This window comes from Rhinatrema bivittatum, chromosome 5 (assembly GCF_901001135.1).
Source record: "Rhinatrema bivittatum chromosome 5, aRhiBiv1.1, whole genome shotgun sequence".
Taxonomy (NCBI): domain Eukaryota; kingdom Metazoa; phylum Chordata; class Amphibia; order Gymnophiona; family Rhinatrematidae; genus Rhinatrema; species Rhinatrema bivittatum.
In genome coordinates, this window is record NC_042619.1 from 22,885,045 (window position 1) to 22,906,900 (window position 21,856).

At 47.8% G+C, this 21,856-nt stretch overlaps 1 protein-coding gene across 3 annotated transcripts in view; it reads right to left on the minus strand.

Moving 5' to 3' along the window:
* The window catches only part of P2RY2 (purinergic receptor P2Y2), a 56,263-nt gene extending 37,761 nt beyond the window's left edge, over positions 1–18,502 (minus strand). Inside the window, exon 1 of one of the 3 annotated variants that reach the window (XM_029602135.1) lies at positions 18,219–18,502. The gene's annotated coding sequence lies outside the window, so the exon portion shown is untranslated. Of the gene's footprint in view, positions 1–11,748; positions 12,616–18,218 lie in introns of those variants that run through there. The other 2 variants (XM_029602133.1, XM_029602134.1) reach the window with 2 other exon arrangements.
* Positions 18,503–21,856: the final 3,354 nt, after the last annotated feature.

The window sequence follows — 21,856 nt, forward strand, 5'->3', positions numbered from 1 at the left end:
GTTTTTTAATTTTTTGATTTGGTGGCCAAAGAGAGGGATCAGGAGAGAGCACTAGATGTAGCGTTCTTGGATTTCAGTAAGGCCTTTGACGCGGTTCTGCATAGGCGACTGATAAATGAGCTGAGTGTTCTTGGTATGGGCCCTAGGGTTAGAAACTGGTTGAGTGGGAGGTGACGGAGGGCAGTGCTCAGTGGAGTGCACTCTGAGGAGAGGAGCGTTACTGCTCTCCCGGCGCTCTGCTGCTGCTTCTGAAAGAGTCAGTGCTGGAAGTGTAAGTTATGCACTTTCTAGGAAGGGATTTATAGGTATCCGGAGTGGGGAGGAGATGGGAGAAAGGTCCGGGGGGGGGGGGGGGGGGGGGGGGGGAACGGGACACCTGTCGGGACTTAAATTTCAGGTGAGTGGGGGAATTCGGGAGGGGGTCTTAATACTTTTTTTTTTTTTTTTTTTTAACTAAAACAGGAAAAGGGCTGGATGGGGCCCAGTCTGGGGCAACTACCCAATTACAAGGGGTTTGGGGGAGGGGGGGCGTGAGTGGGTGCACAGCCCTTCTCTGAAATTTGGGGGCGGGAAGAGAGATCCAGGCTGCAGGCCTGTTTGCATCTTTTTTTATATTATTTTTGACAGTGCTGCTTAACCGTATCTTTGAAGATATCTGGTCACACAGGGCCGTATAACTAAAAAATCTAACCGGTTAGGTTCATATATAACTGGTTACAATTTTTACTTATTGGCTACATATAGCCAGATCATTTTGGGCAAATGTATTAAGTGGGACATTTAGCCTGCTGAATATCTGGGACAAGTTATCCAGCTATTCAGCAGGATAAATGTCCCACTGAATAGCAGCTTTCTGAATATGTCCCACTGATTTCCGGCTTTCTGAATATTACCCCCTGGATGTTTGGAGACAGGAATGGTTCCCTGGATATTGTCTGTCGGAATAAAAATGGTACCTAGAGAAGAGACTGGAAGACAGAGATGTGCTGGGCAAACATTTCGGGGGATTTTTTTCACTTCGTGTTTTCCCATTTCATTTCACTTTTGTGTGCACTATCGCAAAACAGCATGCACGAACTCCAAAATGAAAGAGCGCGCACTAATCTTTTAGAGGGAAATTCTGAAAAGCATTTAGACGCTTAAAACGGCTTTTTGAAAATTACCCCCCGGGGTTGTCTGCAGAAAAGTGCCTGTGGGTGAGGCGTTCCCAGGGCAGAGCTGGGACAGGGAAATCACTTACGTGTATACTTTTGATTTTTGAATGTGTGCGTGTAAATGTTCACGTGGACATTTACGCTTGCTCTCTAGCAGGCATAAATGTGCACGCCCACGCCACGCCACGGTATGCGCAGTCCCACTAATTTTCAAAGTGGACTTAGGAGCGGAAGTCCACTTTGTAAATCAGGGCTGACGTTCGCGTGCACTTTGTACACAAGGGCCATTAGAACACTGGGCTCCCTGTGCACGCTCTTTCATTTTAGCCTGCGCAGTTTCAAAATTTAGTGCACACTATCTCGTTTCTTTCCTGCGCACTATTCTGAAATCGCGTACACTAAAATGAAAACGAAACTGACAAGAACAATGCATTTCCCTTCTGGAAATTACAGACCACTTAGCCTCGGTGATGGGAAAATGAATGGAGACTCTACGAAAGGAAAAGATAGTGAAGTCTCTTGAATCTCGCCAAATTTCGGATAGAGGGGCAGCAAGGTTTTATTTTATTTATTTATTTACTTATTTAAGGCTTTTCTATACCGGCATTCATGATACAATCATATCATGCCGGTTTACAGAAAACTTTGTTCATTTAACCAGTGCAGAAGAAGCAAAAAAAGTTACAATATAACAAGGTCGTTGAAACTGGGGAATGAAGGAGATAAGAATAGATAGGAATAAATATAAACTGTACAGAGGTAGATTATTTACATTGTGCAGTAATGTCTCTTTGTGGTTAATATTTACAATGTCCCATTAGGTCTCGATGGGTGGTAGAATCTGTAGGGTTCGTGTGTCGTAGGATCTCTCCTTGGATATTAGACTCGGGAAAGTTTTACCAAAGGAAGATCATATTAGACAAACCTGATCAATTTCATTGACTGAGTGACAGTCACATAGGATCGTGGATGGGTAATGAGTATGATGCACTTGGATTTCAACAAAGCTTTCAGCCCGGGGGTGTGCCCCAAGGTGAGGGACTGGATTAAAATCTGGCTGCGTGAAGTGGTAGATGGAATCCTGAAGACAGAAAGGTGATCAGTGGTGCACCTCCGTGATCCGTCCTGGGGCTACTTCTGTTCAAAGTCTTTGTGAGTAATGTCGCAGATGGATTCGTGGAAAATGTTGGCATTGTTGTTGTTGTTGATATTAAGATCTGCAGCAGGGTGGACACCCTTGAGGGAGTAGACAGAATGAGAAATGATCTAAGAAAGCTTGAGGAAATGATCGAATGCTTCAGAGTTTAAGTTTCTTTGCAAAAAACGTGCAGAGCTATGCATTTGGGGTGGAGAAATGTTAAGGAGTAGTAAATGATGGGAGGAAGAGGAACTGGCGTGCAACCAACAGGGCAGAGAGCTTGGGGCGATGGTATTGGATGATCTCTACCTAGTGAAATAGTGGCACAGGGCAGTGGGCTGTAGAATAATCTGAATTATAAAAAAGAAACAGGTCACGTTGGTGAGGACGCACCTGGAACATTGGGTCCAATGCTGGAAGCCCGTACTTCCGAAAGGATACAGACAGGGTGGAGGCGGTCCAGAGAGAGGCAAGCAAAATGGTGCAGGGTCCGCACCAAAAGCCATATAATACGAGCGGAAACTTAATGGCCTGGCTGTGTATGACTTAGAGGAGAGGAGAGAAGGAAGCAGGGGAAGGGGATGTGATAAGAGAACATTCAAATACCTCGATGGTGCAAATACACAAGCAGCAAACCTTTTCCAGAGGGAAAAGTGACCTAGATCTAGACCAAGAAGCTCCGAGAGGGTAAGCTCATGAGCCACGTCAGAAGTTATTTCTTTATGGGTGCAAGGAGTGGACTCCCGGGGGATGCGCTGGAGACAAAACCGGTAACAGAACCCAAGAAAGCCCCAGGTGAGCACAGAGGATCCGCTAGTGGCAGGCCAGAGGGGTCCAAGGCGCTGCACCAGGACAGACCAGATGGGTCTTCTGCTCGCTACCTGCCCTCGTGTTTCCCATTTCTCCGGTTTATACTGTCAGGGTGTCAGGCTGTCCCAGAATAACAGAAGGGATGAACACCTAGAGATACAAAGTCACTGGAGCCCCGCTGCCGTGCAATGTTCTACAAGGGCGGCTGGAACGGGAGGGTTTTACAGTGAAAAACGATTTCCACCCTGGACTGAGGGGGCATTCGCATGCCCTGGAGCGCCTGCAGTCCTCCCAGTAAACGATTCTTTTCACTGCAATCAATCATCCCGCGGTCGCTGAATGGCCAGGGGGGATGGGTGTAGAGCAAGGACATCGAGGCGTGGGGGATGGGGGACGGGACATCACCTGCCCATTTCTGCTCCTGAAACCGAATTCCTCATTCATCAGTCTAAGCAGCAGAAGGCAAAGGGCCTGGGGGGACAGCAAGGGAGGGTGCGAGTGTGTTTTGGAAGGTGAGGCTGGATTGGGGGGGTGGGGGGGGGGGGGAGCAAAATCACAGTCCCTGCAGCGGGAAACAGACACAGGCAGGAGAAATGAGATGCACGAGACGAAACCGTCTTAACCTTTTATTTTTTTATTTTTACATTTTCCTGGTCTGTGCTGCCCAGGATCTAATTCCCCTGTCTTCTAAAAATAAATGAACGCAGAGGGTCCCAGAGAAAAAGAATGAGGGGGCAACAGGGCCCGAGCAAGAAGAGTTGGGCTTTGGCCTCCCGCACTGCTCATCGCTCGCCCACGAGTCAGGGCAGGACGCAGGGACTCCAGACAGGAGAGGGGATGTGTGAGGAGGGCCAGCGGCAAAGGGCAAGCTGCTGCCCAAAGGAGGCTGCCAGATGCACCTCCAGCCACCCTGCTAGAGCAAAGGGGGGAAAAGGCGTGTGCGGTCACAGCGGGCGAGAGTGTGCGGGCACAGCGGGCGTGAGTGTGCGGACAGTTTGCGGACACTGTGCATGATTGTGCGGGCACAGCGGGCGTGAGTGTGCGGGCACAGCGGGCGTGAGTGTGCGGCCACAGCGTGCATGATTGTGCGGTCACAGCGTGCGTGAGTGTGCGGCCACAGCGTGCGTGAGTGTGTGGACAGTTTGCAGACACTGTGCATGATTGTGCGGTCACAGCGTGCGTGAGTGTGCGGCCACAGCGTGCGTGAGTGTGCGGCCACAGCGTGCGTGATTGTGCGGACAGTTTGCAGACACTGTGCATGATTGTGCGGTCACAGCGGGCGTGAGTGTCGTCACAGCGGGCGTGATTGTGCGGACAGTTTGTGGACACTGTGCATGATTGTGCGGTCACAGCGTGCGTGAGTGTGCGGCCACAGCGTGCGTGATTGTGCGGTCAGTTTGCAGACACTGTGCATGATTGTGCGGTCACAGCGTGCGTGAGTGTGCGGCCACAGCGTGCGTGAGTGTGCGGACAGTTTGCAGACACTGTGCATGATTGTGCGGTCACAGCATGCGTGAGTGTGCGGTCACAGCGTGCGTGAGTGTGCAGCCACAGCGGGCGTGAGTGTGCGGACAGTTTGCAGACACTGTGCATGATTGTGCGGTCACAGCGTGCGTGAGTGTGCGGCCAGAGCGTGCGTGATTGTGCGGACAGTTTGCGGACACTGTGCATGATTGTGCGGCCACAGCGTGCGTGAGTGTGCGGCCACAGCGTGCGTGATTGTGCGGACAGTTTGCAGACACTGTGCATGATTGTGCGGTCACAGCGGGCGTGAGTGTGCGGACAGTTTGCAGACACTGTGCATGATTGTGCGGTCACAGCGGGCGTGAGTGTGCGGTCACAGCGGGCGTGAGTGTGTGGCCACAGCGTGCGTGATTGTGCGGTCAGTTTGCAGACACTGTGCATGATTGTGCGGTCACAGCGGGCGTGAGTGTGCGGACACTTCGCATGATTGTGCAGTCACAGCGTGCGTGAGTGTGCGGACAGTTTGCAGACACTGTGCATGATTGTGCGGTCACAGCGGGCGTGATTGTGCGGTCACAGCGGGCGTGAGTGTGCGGCCAGAGCGTGCGTGAGTGTGCGGACAGTTTGCAGACACTGTGCATGATTGTGCGGTCACAGCGTGCGTGATTGTGCGGTCACAGCGGGCGTGATTGTGCGGTCACAGCGGGCGTGAGTGTGCGGGCACAGCGGGCGTGAGTGTGTGGCCACAGCGTGCGTGATAGTGCGGTCAGTTTGCAGACACTGTGCATGATTGTGCGGTCACAGCGGGCGTGAGTGTGCAGACACTTTGCATGATTGTGCAGTCACAGCGTGCGTGAGTGTGCGGCCACAGCGTGCGTGAGTGTGCGGACAGTATGCAGACACTGTGCATGATTGTGCGGTCACAGCGGGCGTGATTGTGCGGTCACAGCGGGCGTGAGTGTGCGGACACAGCGTGCGTGAGTGTGTGGCCACAGCGTGCGTGATTGTGCGGTCAGTTTGCGGACACTGTGCATGATTGTGCGGGCACAGCGTGCGTGATTGTGCGGTCAGTTTGCAGACACTGTGCATGATTGTGCGGTCACAGCGGGCGTGAGTGTGCGGACACTTTGCATGATTGTGCGGGCACAGCGTGCGTGAGTGTGCGGCCACAGCGTGCGTGATTGTGCGGTCAGTTTGCAGACACTGTGCATGATTGTGCGGTCACAGCGGGCGTGAGTGTGCGGACACTTTGCATGATTGTGCAGTCACAGCGTGCGTGAGTGTGCGGCCACAGCGTGCGTGAGTGTGCGGACAGTTTGCAGACACTGTGCATGATTGTGCGGTCACAGCGGGCGTGAGTGTGCGGCCAGAGCGTGCGTGAGTGTGCGGACAGTTTGCAGACACTGTGCATGATTGTGCGGTCACAGCGTGCATGATTGTGCGGTCACAGCGGGCGTGATTGTGCGGTCACAGCGGGCGTGAGTGTGCGGCCAGAGCGTGCGTGAGTGTGCGGACAGTTTGCAGACACTGTGCATGATTGTGCGGTCACAGCGGGCGTGAGTGTGCGGTCACAGCGGGCGTGAGTGTGCGGACAGTTTGCAGACACTGTGCATGATTGTGCGGTCAAAGCGTGCGTGAGTGTGCGGCCACAGCGTGCGTGAGTGTGCGGACAGTTTGCAGACACTGTGCATGATTGTGTGGTCACAGCGGGCGTGAGTGTGCGGTCACAGCGGGAGTGAGTGTGCGGCCAGAGCGTGCGTGATTGTGCGGACAGTTTGCAGACACTGTGCATGATTGTGCGGTCACAGCGTGCATGAGTGTGCGGCCACAGCGTGCGTGAGTGTGCGGCCACAGCGGGCATGAGTGTGCGGACAGTTTGCAGACACTGTGCATGATTGTGCGGTCACAGCGTGCGTGAGTGTGCGGCCACAGCGTGCGTGTGCGGACAGTTTGCGGACACTGTGCATGATTGTGCGGTCACAGCGTGCATGATTGTGCGGTCACAGCGGGCGTGAGTGTCGTCACAGTGGGCGTGAGTGTGCGGACAGTTTGCAGACACTGTGCATGATTGTGCGGCCACAGTGTGCGTGCGTGTGAGTTTCCGTGTGTCCTCCCCCCCCCCCCACACACACACACCCCCATTAATTTTCTGGTTTAGTGACCCATCCACATGAAAGCTTTCATTGACGTTTACCTGATTCTTTTAGTTTATTGAGCTCCTTGTTGGCTCGGAAGTGTATTTGCTACTGAACATCAAATAAATTCTGACGCCGTGTGAAAGAAACAGAGGTGCAGATTCCATGCTTTCTGATTTTTTTTTTATTTTTTTTTTTTTTTACCGAGGAGCGGAAGCTTCAGGAGAATTTCTCATCTTCCCTCCGCAAAGGGATTCCCCTCCCTGATCCGGAATACAGCGCTGGGGCGGGGGAGAGAGATGGACTCGCGGTACTCTTCTCCTCACTCCCTCATCGCTCCCAGTGCGCAGAGGAATTGCTTTGATCAAAACAGGGCAATGCATAGCTCAGACTCGCAAATTCCGGCTCATCCTACTTCTAGAATTAGTGCTTTTCCCACAAGAAGAGTTTGGGCTAAAATATTTTCCAGGTGCATTCCTTGCACCCCACATCTTAAACTGATATGGCCCGCAAATGGCGAGAGGCTTACGGGCTGTCATGCTGTGGGAGGACTGCACACTGGTGTCCTTTCCTTCACTTACTCTACTGGTAAGTAAGTAGAAAGAATGGTGAAAGCTGTGCAACTGGAACTACTGCAGGTTATTGGGAACTGAGATTTGGGTGGCTGGCGCTTTTCACACTTCTATGTAACATTGGCATCTACGATCATTTTACCACTGCTTGCAACAGATTTCAGATTTTTTTTTTTTTTTTATTATTATTAAAAGATCAAACATTGCTCTAAGCTACCCCAACAGGAGGGGGGAAGCAGGCGAAGTCCGGAGTTCAAAATGGCATGCGTGGCCTGAGGAGAGAGATACTTAGAAGGACCAGGCAAAAAAAAAAAAAACAAAAGGAGAGGGGGAAGGGGAGATACTTCACACATCCAGCAGAGCTCTCTACTTCAACGGCAGGGGAGAAGAAAAAAGGGTTCGCACTCACAAAGCGGGGAGTAGCTGGCTTGTTATGGCGGTTACTACCCCAAACCAAATGTGCCTGATACTTCACTTTCGATGCATATCCAGCATAGCTCTCTGCTTCAACGGCATGGGAGAAAGACTGATACATCACGCATTTCCAGCATAGCTCCCTGCTTCAACGGCAAGGGAGAAAAAAAAAGAAAACTGATACTTCACGCATATCCAGCATAGCTCTCTGCTTTAACAGCATGGGAGAAAGACTGATACATCACGCATTTCCAGCATAGCTCTCTGCTTCAACGGCAGGGGAAAAGAAAAACAACCAATAAGGGCTGAATAACATAGTCTGGGTAAAACAAATAAGCATGGGTGTAGCTTGCTTATTGCGGCAGTTACTACCCCTAACTAATCAAGCTGGATATTTCACTTGGATGCAGCTCCATCACTGCTCTCTACATTAATGGTGGGGGTGGAAGGGAAATAGAACCAAGAGCTAAGAGAAACAGATAAGTATGAGAGAAAAAGGTGAGTGAAGCTTGCTGGGCAGACTGGATGGGCCGTTTGGTCTTCTTCTGCCGTCATTTCTATGTTTCTATGTTACTGTCCAGCTAGGGACTGGAATACTGATCTGGACAAGTCCGAAAAGAAATGAGGAGCAATCTGCAGTGACGCTTTTTTTAAATGTCAGCTTTAAGCTGGATTGTAAATTTAACGGAGAAAACTCTTTTTTTTTTTTTCCAATAGCAGGTCTACACGTTTTATGAGAAAACATTATTTTGGTTTCTCGCCGAACATTTGGTTGCTGTAGGTTGAAGGGTTCAGGACAGAAAAAGTGAGTACAAAAGTCTTATTTTTTTTTTTTAACATTAAAAGTACTAAAAAGACATGTTCTGAAGAGAGAGAGGCCTCTCTCGCGACCACACAAACCACTTCCAGTTCTTAGGAAGTATGGTCCAAGTCATTTGAATAGCGGATTTCTACAGACTGGAGGCTGTTTCTTCATGGAGCGTCACTAAAATCTTCAGAAGGACCCAGCATTGTGCATGAGATCTTTTAAATGTATTTATCTACAATACTTACTTATACACCGTCTATAGCAGATTACATCAAAACAAATGCAATTAAAAAAAAAAATACAAACATAGCCATACAATACGTAAAAGCCCAAAATGCCAGTTGCAACAATGAACACTTATGAACAACTGAGGCATGACTGCAGCCACTATACCTGAGAGCAAAAGGCCATGATCTGCAATAGACTGAAGGTACCCTGGCAGGGCAGTCCATAACTGAAAGCCTGATGACCGCGTCTCGTGCCAAATGGGCGTACGTAACATGCAAGTGTTGATCAGCCGAACACAGGGAGGAGATACATTCACTAAACAAGGTGGCTACATGAGAAGGCCATTTCCCTTCTGATGGTCTTGTAAGATAGCCGGCCCCAAACTCTGAAACACGTTACCAGCTGAGATAAGACTACAAGCAGACACTAAAAAATTCAAGTCCGAACTTAAAAGATGGCGGTTTGGCTGTGCGTATGCAGAAGTTAACTAAAAATGGCTCTTATTCTTACTGTTTATTTTAGAAGTTTTAACTCTATTGCTTATATTTCTTTTATTGTTTGCAGTTTATACTGTAGTTGTTTTATGCTTTACATTTTGTACTAGTTCTTATTTATAATTTTATAGTTACATAACTGTTAGCAATTTGTTTTTATCAATGATTTATTGTGTTTCTCCTTTTTATATTGTAAACTGTTGTGAAGGAACTACCGATACAACGGTATATGAAACCTAAGAAACTAGAAGCTACATTTCATTCTTTGTGCTACAGGCGGCCAAACTGCTACTAACCCAGTCTCTTCCCTAACTGCTGTCTCAGGGAGATTGCAACATCCCCTTGTGTGAAGATAGGAGGGCTTGCATTTCCTTAGCTAAAAGTGCATGCAAATTTTCCTCAAAGTGGGGTGAAAAGTTCATGGTTTAAAAAAAAAAAGGTTTTCATTTTGAAAACTGGAAAGATGCTCAATAAAGGCCGAAGAGGAAAGAGACTCGTATTCTCCAGTCACCCACACAATTCCCCATGCGACTGGTTTACAAGTCCAGGGCCCAATTCAAAAGGAATTAAATTGTGCCCGGGGCTCACACTGCAGTGTCCACAATTGAGTGCCGAAGGCCTGCGTAGGGCACGTGGCGCCGTGCTTCACATTAATTAAGTTATTTGCATGCTTTTCATCCGCCCTTTCATTACGGCTCAGGGTGAAGCAGGGAACATGAAACAAGAAATGAAATAAGCACGATTAAAAAAAAATACAAAAGAAGGATAAGTTTCAAACAAATGTGCGCAGTGGCACTTACGCGCGTTTACAGCTGCGAGCAGCTCCACACAAGTATTTTATAACCCGCACTTGCAGGCGCGATTATAAGATCCGGCCACCTCTACCCTGCAACATAGCGCGTGAGTAGGCTTACGCGTGAATCCATGCACGGAAACCACGTGTATCAATGCCCTGGACGCGCATGCATTTCCCGCTTTAAAAAAACATACATGCGAAAGTACCGCTGTACACGCACAAGTCAGCCAACTTTAAACCGTGGGCTCGTCCATGAAATTAACCAGTTTCCCAGTTAGTCCAACAGTTCTCCCAGTCCTTCTCCGGGTCTTCAAGAGCTTGCTGGTTCTTCAGCCTGAAAGCCCATCCAGCCAGTACCCATGTAATATCGCTGATGCCAGAGAGCGAGGAAGTTGGCAAATCTACGTGCACGAGTGCCTTCTAAAGTATCGACTAATGCGAGAAAGTGTCGGACCCCCCCAGAATGCTCCTATATTGCCCCTTTTTTATGCACGTGTGTGTACGTGTGAATGTGTGCATATTTTAGACTTTTATAAAACACGGACAGCGCAAGTTCAAGCTACTTAAGCGCATATGTGATCATTTTTATGCATGCGACGTGAAAATTCACCCCTAAATATGCAAAGCACGCCTGTCCTCATGATGTATTGCTATTGCCCTTACTTAATCATTTATTCATTTATTCTACGACCGATTGGATGTCGTGTGCGGTCCGGAGGCAGGAAGAAAACTCTTGTGAATGGATTTTCTGCTTGATCTCTTCCCCTCTTCTACTGCCTTTCTCTGGCCAGCTCACTGCTTAAGCTGCAAAATGGACAGCATGAAGATATAGTTACAGAAACTGATCAAAGAAATACCGAGTTGCTTATCTAGGAGAGCTGCCTGGGATTATTAAACTTTAGTCACAGCGTTTGTTTGAAATGTAAGAAAACTGCGAGCACCGCATCACAAAAATGCATTCACTGATGTAAAGCAAAACCGGCAGCTGCCTTTGTTGGAACCTCGGCCGTTACATTGGTGAGATTCCTCGCACTGATACCGGACACCAGAGTTCATGTAGCAACACATTAAACCCCTGTGGTGTGTGTATATGTTCCCGAAGCAAAAAACAAAACTACATTTCTACCAGTGAAATCGAGTAAAACCGGGCCCTTGTGATGTGAGACTGTAACAGTGTGGATTAGACTGCGAGAATCACATCTCGTATTTAATCTAATCTAGTGTAATCCAGAGTTTGTTATCCGCCGTTCTGGTCCATCACCCAGTGCAGTTTACAACCAATACATCTGCTTAAGAGTCCTTTTGGGCTGCTTTTCCATGTCTCTGCAAACACACTTGCACACGTTTATCCTAAAACTTAAGGGCCCGGGTGAATGCGCATATTATGGTCACCCAGAAAACAGACCTATTTGGAAGCCACGAGAGACGGAGCTGAGAACTGGTGCTTGTGTGACCTTCTCAGTGCACCCCACGCTGGCTGGCTGAAGCTAGACGTATGTAACGCCCCCTCTTGGTTTTCAGGTCCCTAATACAGGAGGTCACAGCAGAAGTCACCGGGGCCACTGTCTCCCAAGCTAACACCTCTCTCTTGCTCACACTGCAGTAAGCCACCAAGGGGGCCAAGCTTCCACCGGCGAGGAGGAGGAGGACAGGCCTCCAGGGCCCTAAGCTCCTGGGGGCAGGTACCTTGTATGGTCTCTCACAAACAAACTGTCTCTCCCCAATTTGTACTCACGTAGGCGGATCTCTCAGTTCAGCAGGCTGGTGCTTGAGGTGTAAAAGAGCAGGCAGAGACTCGGAGTGGTGGTCAACAAAAAATAGTTTTACTGCAACTTATAAAAATGGATTTCAGGCAAACAGGGGAAATCAACATCAAACAAAAAAACACGATGGTAGCACCAAGCATCAAAGTCTCTCCCTACAGGCTCAGCCTCTGAATCGGTGTCCAAATCTCTCCCCAGTGATGGGAAAGGAAAAACTTCTCCTGGTCAAAAGCAGGCAGGGAGCTGGTGGTGGAAAAACAAACTCCCTCCTGCAAAAACCAAAGTCGTCTCCTCCGTGTCGGTCACTACATTCCCCACATTTGCTGGACGCAGAGAGAGGTAGCACCCCCGAGTGACTGCAGACCCCACCTTGACGGGCAGCAGGGCTAAGAGCACCCAGCCCTGTGCCCTCCTGAACAGGGAGCAGATCAAAACCAAACAAACCGGCTCTCTCAAAAGTCAAAATCTCCTCAGAGCTCTCCTGGTGCATCCCACTGGGGCAGACTGAGCAGCCTACTGGGATCCACTTCCAACAAAACCCTACAGCCAACCACACCTTCCTCAGGCTCAACCCAGCTTATAAAGGGGAGCTCAGCCAATCCGGAAACAAGAGGGTGTGGCCAACCAACTGGGGAGGAGCTAAAAATGCAAAACTCTCCCAGCAGATGGACAGAAGGCAGAAACATCCAGTGAGGAACAAAGACTTGCTTTATCATGAGGTCTTAATCCTTGCCTGAAAACATTTGCCAGGTTTTGCTTATTCATACAAAACCTATTGCAAGAAATCATGTGATGAAAATTTTGTGTGAGAAAGCAAACACCAACTGCTCATAAAACACTACCACAACAGCAGAATTCAACCTTCTGCAAGTCTCTGTCACACAGTAAGGAGACCCACGTCACTTACAGCCTGGAGGTGGCTGCACCACTGTCTCAGGACTGCTCTCTGCTGGGCCTGTGGGCTTGGATGAAGACTCCCTAGAGGGAGATGCATTCAATGAAATGTTCATTCCCTCTGCCAACTCCTATCTGACCTTGGCCTCAAATTCTACCTAAAACCAGATGACATCCAAATCATCATACCTATTCATGACTCTATCTCCGAATCTCTAAAACTCTGGGAGAACTTAAGAACTTGCCATGCTGGGTCAGACCAAGGGTCCATCAAGCCCAGCATCCTGTTTCCAACAGAGGCCAAAACCAAGCCACAAGAACCTGGCAATTACCCAAACACTAAGAAGATCCCATGCTACTGATGCAATTAATAGCAGTGGCTATTCCCTAAGTAAAATTGATTAATAGCCATTAATGGACTTCTCCCCCAAGAACTTATCCAAACCTTTTTTGAACCCAGCTACACTAAGTGCACTAACCACATCCTCTGGCAACAAATTCCAGAGCTTTATTGTGTGTTGACTGAAAAAGAGTTTTCTCTGATTAGTCTTAAATGTGCTACTTGCTAACTTCATGGAGTGCCCCCAAGTCGTCCTATTATTCAAAAGTGAAAATAACCGAGTCACATCTACTCGTTCAAGACCTCTCATGATCTTAAAGACCTCTATCATATCCTCCCTCAGCCATCTCTTCTCCAAGCTGAACAGCCCTAACCTCTTCAGCCTTTCCTCATAGGGAAGCTGTTCCATTCCCTTTATCATTTTGGTTGCCCTCCTCTGTACCTTCTCCATCGCAACTATATCTTTCTTGAGATGCGGCGACCAGAATTGTACACAGTATTCAAGGTGCAGTCTCACCATGGAGCGATATAGAGGCATTATGACATTTTCCGTTTTATTCACCATTCCCTTCCTAATAATTCCTAACATTCTGTTTGCTTTTTTGACTGCTGCAGCACACTGAGCCGACGATTTTAAAGTATTATCCACTATGACGCCTAGATCTCTTTCTTGGGTGGTAGCTCCTAATATGGAACCTAACATTGTGTAACTACAGCAAGGGCTATTTTTCCCTATATGCATCACCTTGCACTTGTCCACATTAAATTTCATCTGCCATTTGGATGCCCAATCTTCCAGTCTTGCAAGGTCCTCCTGTAATGTATCACAGTCTGCTTGTGATTTAACTACTCTGAATAATTTTGTATCAAAAAAAATGCTTTGCTTCCATTAATACCCTACTCACAAATCTCCAACTTGCCCTAAACACCTCCAAAACTGAACTGCTCTTCATATCCCAACACCAAATCCCCAAACCCTCCCTTCCATATGACCCAGCATATAGTTCCATCTCCGCTCAACCATTTCTACGAGACCTCGGTGTCCTGATCGACCAGCAATTGAACCTAAAGAAAAACATCAACAATATCCTCAAGGAGGGTTTCTTTAAGCTCAGTGTTCTAAAAAAAAACTAAAACCCTTACTGCACACCCATGATTTCCGTACCGTCATTCAGGCCACCCTCTCTTCTAAAATGGACTACTGCAACTCCCTCCTCCTTGGTCTTCCCTACTCCACCATAAAACCGCTTCAAATGCTCCAGAATGCGGTAGCGAGGATCATCACAAATGCCCGTAAATTTGACCACATCACCCCCATCCTCAAAGACCTCCATTGGCTCCCGATCCCTTCATTCATCCTCTATAAAACCCTTACCATTATTCATAAATCCATCTACAGACACAATTCCAACTGGCTTGATGAACCGTTCCGCCTCATACCCTCTAAACGCCTCACCAGAGCAATCAATAAAGGAACCTTCCACGTGCCATCCCTCAAGAAGGCACACCTCACCTCCAGGAGGGGTCAAGCCCTCTCCATGGCTGGTCCTACCCGCTGGAACTCTCTACCCACAAACCTCCGACTTGAGCCTTGCACCATCAAATTCAAAAATAAGCTAAAGACCTGGCTCTTTAATCAAAGGCTTACCCAGACTAGACCCCCTGCACTGCTGACCCTATGCTGCATCAGTACATGACCTGAACCTATGTATAAAGTTATTTTTACATTGTTTACATTGTTCTCCTGCTAGCTTTTACAGTTTGCTGCTCTGGCTTGCCAGCCTCAACTTCTTATCTTCCTCTTCTCTGTAGTCCCATCCCCAGTACCTGTTTGATGTATTTTCTACCTGCAGTTCTGATGTAAACCGGTATGATGTAACCACTAATACCAGTATAAAAAAAAAAAAGCTTTAAATAAATAAATAAACTTCTCCTCCCTTCAACTTCATATCATGATCCGATTATGATTCGTATCATATCATGATTCGATTATGTATATCGAGAAGGTCGGTATATAAAAACTCTAAATAAATAAATAAATGATCCCCTTCAATTTCTTCTTTTTTTTTTTTTTAATGGAAAATTTAATCTTCCTGTACCTTATTGGAGCCTTTGAAATATCTGAATGTTGCTATCGTATTCTCATCTGTGACCCCCCCTGTATAGGGCCTTCCCTGTGGAAAAGGAGCACACTTTCAGACCCTGCTGAGACCTGACAAGCTCGGTGCAGTCCTAACGGTTGCTCCGGAGAGTGGGGAAGCAACTTGCTTCTAGGCTCAAGGGGATCAGTTTCACAGTCATTCAAATAACGCGAGTCTGCGTGCACAGGTGCACGGTTCCAATGTCTGGAGAACAGAGACTGACGCAAAACTGTAAAATGGTAGGAAACAATAAAAATCCTCTTCCAGAATTGTACAGTTTCTCAAAAAATTGTGCAGTCCGGCAAAAATGCACAATCCCGATCAGCAGTGCAAGCTCCAGGTGTCCCCCTCGGCCTCCCAGAGTCAGCGAGGGCTCCTCTGTCGCTATGACTGCTTCTCCCTTCTGCCTGTAGAGCGTCGCAGCCTCTCCGGGAAGGGCACCTCGCTTCTCCTCCTGGAGATGGGCACCTTCCAGAGGCAGCGGTCACAGAGAAGTAACAGATTACAGCCATACAGCTGCAGATTTCTAGTGCACAGCCTCGAGATGTGCAGAGCTCTGAGCTTGTCTTCCTTCTCCTGCTCCTAAAACACAGGAACAGACCCCACTTTGTCCGCGCGGGGAAAAAAAAATCAAAAGTCACCTTCCCACTGAAAACATCAAAACCGAAGGACCCCCCCCCCCCCCCCTTCCACCTGGGAGGTCAGCACTACCTCTCTCTCAAAACTCCTACCACCAGCCTCCTGCAGCTGCCCCCCAGAGCTACCTTACAGACTCAAGAAAACTCCTTACATAAGGCTGGATTAGGTAATAACCTTTGCACACCCAGAACACACTCCAAGCACACTTTCACTGCTGGCCTGAAGCTGGAGGCCCCCTGCTCGTCTTTCCTCCAACCAGTGCACTACCAGTGTCTTAATGCTCTCATCTGGCAGACCCGGTATCATTTCTGCTCCCCTGGCTGAACTGCTTCTGCCCTCCCAATGTCCTTCCCAAGGCAGAGCCTCCAGGACTGACCCACTCAGCTCGCCGGACAATCTCTTCCTCATGCTGAGCAAAGTGAAATCTGTTTCCGGCACCCTAGAATCGTTTTTTTTTTCCCCCTTTGTTATGTAAGGTGAAAGTACGTGGAAAGCAGAAGTACTAGGATCTTAAGACTTATATGACCACCCCCTCATGTCCGCCTTCCATGCGTCTATAATAACCATAATCAAGAACTTTAGCAGACCAGGAGGAAGCGTTTGATAGAGCAGAGAGCATGCCATGGATATTTCTGCTGTTCCTTTATGACAGGCTTATGAAATATGCTGTATTTTGCATAACCAATGCTATTCAAAGCTGCGTGCAGGCTGGAGCATTTTTGCTCTACTGGAATGCACAAGAAGAAACTTAACCAGACCGGTGAACTCGTTGCACATGTGCTCAGCACGGCTGTCCTGGGTGGCAATGCTCATAAGGCGGCCAAATGTTCCATGATTTATTTTTTTTTTTCCCCCCCCTGGGACAGTCTTTGTCTGTCAGAGGACTGCCCTGGAATGTTAAAGACACGAAAATGGGACACCTCAGTCCCTTCACCCAGCCTCACTCACGAAGTCACCCAATCCCTGCCACTCAACCACCAGCTTCTAAGCACCATCCTTTCCCCAGCCCTGACCCTGACCCTCAGCTTCTCAAACCCCCTGACTCCCACAGGCAGCCTTTCGCCCCCATCCTGGCCCCAGGCCCCCAATTTCTCCCCCCAGCCCCAGCCTCTCCACTGCCCAGATCTCACCCCCCCCCCCCCTAAAGCCAGACCCCTGCATACAGTGCAATCAGAGAAATAGAAACAGAAACACATTTTCTCCTGTACTGAACAAGCAGGAAAAACTGTTCCCCTGTGCTTAAGTCAATTTTAACTCTCCCGTTTATGATTATTTGGTATGTATTATTGCAGTTTTGCTGTGCTTTGTCATTTATTTTACTATGATGTTGTAATGTTGACATATTTTCTATGAATATGATATTGTAATCGTGATTTCTTCTTTTATGTGGGTGGCCTGAAGCTTTTGTTAGATGCTTAAGACATTATTTTAAAAAATCCTATGGGTAATAGGAGAAACGGCAGCTTTAGCAGTGAAACAGGTTGTATCCTTCCATCAGAAAAGTAATTCGACCCCAAGACAATACGGAACGTCTCCGAATTGTCCCTATTTTTTGTCTTTTCTGTCCTATTTTGGATTTTATTTTACTGTTATTATTACTATTACATTTTTTTTCACTACTTTTTAACCACTTCCCGTGTATCACTTTGGTAACCACCTGTAGAAATTATCCTCCCAGTAAAGTTTCTTCGATTTGGATCTGACGTTAGAGAACAAGCGTCAGAGGGGCAGGGGAGAGAGAGAGAGAGAAAGAAAGGAAAAATGAATCAGAAGGCAAGACAAACTGACAATGCAGTAGAACCAAGAGGGAAAAAAAATAGAATGAAAGTGGGGGAAAGTTGTTTCGATTTTTTAATTTCACTCTGTGTGACTTTTCAGGGTTTTTTGTTTAACTTTTTAAAATAATGTAAATGTTTTTTTAGTGCTGGAAGGGCCTGCAGGAAACCCTTTTTTTCTTCCAACAATAAATTTAAGTGGAGGGGGCCAGAGAAGCGCAGCGGTAGCACAAGGGAGGGCGCAGGAGACCAGAGCTCCGGGCTCTGAAACGGAGGGAGAGAGAGCGAGCGAGCAGAAGTGACCCAGCCCCAGCGACCGAGCCGCCGATCCCCGATCTCCCCCCCCCCACCCCACGTGCGGTCAGAGGTGCTAAAGCCGCTTCCCAGCCCGGTGCAGAGTCCAAGCGGCGCTCGGCAACTTGCAGCTGCTCCCGCCCGCTCTCCCCCCTCCCCCCCGGTCCACGTGCGCCTACAGCTGCCCCCTCTGGGTTGTTTTTTGGTTTTAATGTAAAAAAAAAAAAAAAAAAAGTCGTGCGGCTGCACCCAATAGCTCAATCCCATTTACGGTTCCTGCGCGGTGAGAGAGGCAGAAATCAGCCGATCGCGGCGTGGATCCCGTGAAGCTTTGATCCAGAGCGAGGGGCGTCTCTTACCTTCGGCTTCAGGGCCGGGGCCGTCACTCTTCGGCTACCTCCATTGCCCGGGCTGGCTTTCAGGTCCTCCCGATCTCCGCTGGCAGCCCGGGCGAGTCCGGAGCTGCGCTCGGTTTGCTGAAACGCGTGGGAGAGCTGCAGGGAGGAGGGAGGGAGGGAGGAGAGGCGCGAGGGAAGTCCCCAGCGCCGTCCTCGTGCCAGGGCTGAGCCTTGCACAATCTGACACTGCTGCGCGGCCTGCACCCAGCAGAGAGCCCCAGAGCAGCGGCAGCGGGGCTTCCATGCACGCCCCTGCCCCGCGTCTCTTAGGAGGAGGCCGAGGTGACTTCAGACTCCTTTATTGGCTTGGCGATTTTTGCCAAGCAAATAAATACATGAAGTGGTTAAAATAAAAGGACAGGCCGCACACGCACTTGTCACCCTCCGATACTGGGCTGGAGAGGACCTTTGGTCTGATCCTGCAAATTATCTCTCATATTCTCCCAGCGGACAACATTTCAAAACCGTGATAAGTAACAACAGTAAGATACAAAAGTCAGGGTAGCATAAGGACAGTGCCCGGGGACAATTCCCAGATCCTGCTGCTGGCCAGCATTGTCCCCGATCAGACTTAGTCGCTGGTTGAAATGTTCCATAGGAAGGCAGCTGTTTGCAGAGGGAAACTTGTCACTATTCTGGCCAGATAAGAAGAGACAAGTCAGGCAGCAATATTTCCCCCAAGTTCCTCAATCACCGCTGGCCCCGTGTAATCTTTTCTGGCCATCGGCTCAGAGATGATTTTTACACTCAGCTGGAAACGACTGAATTGGCCATATTAAGACCGGTCTAGTTGGTCTTTCCAAGGCCAAAGATCACCCTCTGCAGAATATATGCGCCAACTAGAAAGGTTGGCCTCAAGACCCTTTTAAAAAAAATGACAGAAAAAGGTTTTTTTTTTTAGCTGTAAGTGACTAATAGGGGGATTAGACGACCCAAAGGAATTAACACAGAGTTGTAAAGCATTTTCCTTCTAGGTCACCAGTTCAAATCTGACTCAGGTTGGAATGGCCAAACCTCACTGCCGTCTGAAAGCCATTTGACGGCCTATGTGAAATGAGCTGGTGGCCTTAGTCCAGTTCCTAGTGGACAGGTGTCCCTGTCACAAAAAATACAACCATCAGAGCCCAGCACCGCACAGCCATGGCAGCTGAAAATGACAGAGTGCCTTCCTGTCTACCTGAATGTGTGTGTGAGACAGAGTGCCCGTGTATGGTGAGTGTCTGTCTGCCTGTACGTGCCTGTGTTTGTGTGAGCCTGTCTGAGAGAATGAATATGTGTGAATGGGAGAGAGAGAAAGGATAAAGTTTTGTGACCCCCACGCGTTCCCCCCCTAATGAACAACATTCTCAGGGTTTCTGGCCATCAAAAGATCCCAGGTTTAAAGAATGGGAGATCTGTAATCTCTACTAGCTTTACGTTTTGAGTAATATTGGAAGTGCCTGCTATTTTTAAATATTTTATCGTTTTTTAGGGAAATATTAAAACAGTTATGTGAATTTTTAATTATTGGATATTCTATTTATCAGATGTTTTGAAATATTTCTTTGTATTAGTATGATTTTACTATTATGAACAATGTTTTATATTTCTTGATTTTATTTGGTGTGTTATGAAGAATGGCGATGGTTATTTTTTCCATTGTTGCAATGTATAATACAGTCAGGTTTGTTGCAGTTTCCAGTTTTATTTTTTTGTGTGCACACTTCTATTTCTATTTTATGGTCTATTTTTTTGTTCTGGAGGTGGCTTGCGGGAATGACAGCTACTACCTGGAGATTAACACCCTTATTCAATAAACATACTCACTGTTAATGCGACTCCATCATTGCTCTATGCTTCAATGGCAAGAGCAAATGTGGAATAAAGGATTTGCATTCACAAAAAAGCGGGGGAGTAGCTTGCTTGTTGCGGTGGTTACTACCCCAAACCAAATAAGTCTGATACTTCACTTTCAATGCATATCCAACATAGCTCTCTGCTTCAACGGCAGGGGGGAGAGGAAAGAGGATTTATATTCAGGCAACAACTAACAAGGACTGAATTACATAGTGTGGGTAAACAAATAAGTATGGGTGTAGCTTGCTTGTTACGGCGGTTACTACCCCGAATCAATTAAGCCTGATACTTCACTTGGAATACTTATCCAGTGCAGCTCATTTCTTCAACGGCAGAGGGGAATAAAGAAAAGAGGATTTATATTCAGACAACAATCAACAAGGACTGAATTGCACAGGCTGGGTAAGCAAATAAGCGTGGGAGTAGCTTGCTTATTGCAGCAGTTACTACCCCTAACCAATTAAGCTAGATACTTCACTTAGATGCAGCTCCAGCACTGCTCTCTACACCAATGGTAGGGGTGGAAAAAAAAACTAGAACCAAAAAGTTACTAATAAGGGCCAAGAGTAACAGATAAGTATGAGAAAAAAAAGTGTGAAAGCATGCTGGGCAGACTGGATGGGCCATTTGGTCTTCTTCTGCCGTCATTTCTATGTTCTATTTAATTAGTAAGCATCTGTCTGTGTTCTGCATGTGTGAAGAATTCTGTTAGTGCAGGGGTCGTCAATTGGTCTCTCGCTTTCTCAGATACAAAAAACACATCACACACACTCACTGTCAGACACAAAGACACACGCACACTCTCTCAGACACACACACACTCTCTTAGATACAAAGACACAGCCAAATTCTCTCTCAGATACAGAGAAAGGGTGCCAAGAAGGGGATGGAAAGGGAAGGGCTGCTGCAGGCTGTAGAAGGGCTGGCAGCAAGCAAAAACTTTATATAATGTGGCAGTCCAGGGGCAGGGGAGCAGTCACTGAGTGAGCACAGGAGCAGCAGCACAACAGCAGAATGTGTGTGTGTATGTATTTGTGTCTGAGAGAGAGTGTGTGTATGTGTGTGTCTTTGTATCTGAGAGTGTGTCTGTCTTTGAGTCTGAGTGTGTCTGAGAGACTCTTGTATGATGTGACTTTGTATCAGAGAGAGAGTGTGTGTGTGTTTATATCTGAGAGAGCATGTGTGTGTGCGTGTGTCTGTGTTTGAATGAAAAAGGATGTTTGTGTCTTTTTCTGAGAGAGAATGAGTGTGTGTGTGTCTGAGAGAGTGTGATATGTGTCTTTGTATCTGAGAGAGAGTGAATGTGTGTTTGTTTCTGAGAGTGCATGTATCTTTATATCTGAGAGTGTGAGTGTGTGTCTTTGTATATGAGAGGGAGAGTGCAAGTATGTGTATGTGTGTGTCTTTGTATCTGAGAGTGTTTGTGTGTGTGTATGTGTTGGTGTATCTGTCCGAGAGAGAATGTGTTTCTTTGTATCAGAGAGGGAGCGTGTGGTGTGTATGTGTGTGTCTGTGTCTGAGAGAGAGTTTTTCCTTTTCTTTCATGTGTGTGTGGGGGGAGGGGAAGGGTGTCATCTCTCGCCCGCCTGCGACAGGCATAGCAGCTCTCTGCCTCTGTGAATTCTGGTTTTGTGGCTCTCCACATGTGAAAGTTTGGCCAGCCCTGCTCTAATGCCGCCAGACTGTTAGGTGTGGATCTGATTCCCAAATAAAAATCCTGCTTTTGTGCCTCAGTCATTATTGTATATCCTGTAGACATGGAC